The sequence below is a fragment of the Rhinopithecus bieti genome, unplaced genomic scaffold, assembly GCF_001698545.2.
Source record: "Rhinopithecus bieti isolate Rb0 unplaced genomic scaffold, ASM169854v2 scaffold_9899, whole genome shotgun sequence".
NCBI classification, from domain to species: domain Eukaryota; kingdom Metazoa; phylum Chordata; class Mammalia; order Primates; family Cercopithecidae; genus Rhinopithecus; species Rhinopithecus bieti.
Window position 1 is genome coordinate 967953 of NW_016806979.1, and position 443 is coordinate 968395.

Sequence of the window (443 nt, forward strand, 5' to 3'; positions counted from 1 at the left end):
TAAAATTCCTCTCTTTGTGTTCTCTCTTTATTTCTTTTTTTGTTTTTTGTTTGTTTGTTTGTTTATTTGTTTTTGAGGCAGAGTCTCGCTCTGTCGCCCAGGCTGGAGTGCAGTGGCGCGATCTCGGCTCACTGCAAACTCCTCCTCCCGGGTTCACGCCATTCTCCTGCCTCAGCCTCCTGAGTAGCTGGGACCACAGGCGCCCGCCACCGCGCCCGGCTAATTTTTTTTTTATTTTTAGTAGAGACGGGGTTTCACCATGTTAGCCAGGATGGTCTCGATCTCCTGACCTCGTGATTCACCCACCTCGGCCTCCCAAAGTGCTGGGATTACTGGCTTGAGCCACCGCGCCCGGCCTCTTTCTCTTTATTTCTCAGTTGGCCGACACTTATGAAAATAGAACTGGGCCGGGTGCGGTGGCTCAAGCCTGTAATCCCAGCACT